Raw genomic sequence first — 715 nt, forward strand, 5'->3', positions numbered from 1 at the left:
CCAAGTTTATATCTGTCTTAGTCAGGGTTTCTATTCTTGCACAAAACATCAAGACCAAGAAGCAAATTGGGGAGGAAAGGGTTTATTCAGCTTATACTTCCACATTGCTGTTCATCACTAAAGGAAGTCAGGACTGGAACTCAAGCAGGTCAGGAAGCAGGAGCTGATGCAGAAGTGATAGAGGGATGTTTCTTACTGGATTGCTTTCCCTAGCTTGCTTATCTTGCTTTCTTATAGAACCCAATACTACCAGCCCAGAGATGGTCCCACCTACAAGGGGCCTTTCCCCCTTAATCACTAATTGAGAAAATGCCTTACAGCTGGATCTCATAGAGGCATTTCCTCACCAGAAGCTCCTTTCTCGGTAATAACTCCAGCCTGTGTCAAGTGGACACACAAAACCAGCCAGTACAATATCTAAAAATACTAAAAGCCTAAACACTATGAAAACCAATAACCAAATTCAAAACCAGAGTACAAAACTAGGCAGAGTTCTCAAAAGAGAAAACTCAAATGGCTGAAAAGCATGTAAGTATTCAGCAACCTTAGTTATCAGAAAAATACAAATCAAACTATTTTGAGATTTTATCTTACAGTAAAATGACTCTCCAAACAATACAAACGCAATGATATTTTGTGGGTTTTGCGTTCCATTCTGCTTCGTTTTGGATGTTTTATCTTGTTTCTTTTGATTTTTTTGTTTTTGTGTATTGTG

The sequence above is a fragment of the Mus caroli genome, chromosome X (assembly GCF_900094665.2).
Source record: "Mus caroli chromosome X, CAROLI_EIJ_v1.1, whole genome shotgun sequence".
Lineage (NCBI taxonomy): Eukaryota > Metazoa > Chordata > Mammalia > Rodentia > Muridae > Mus > Mus caroli.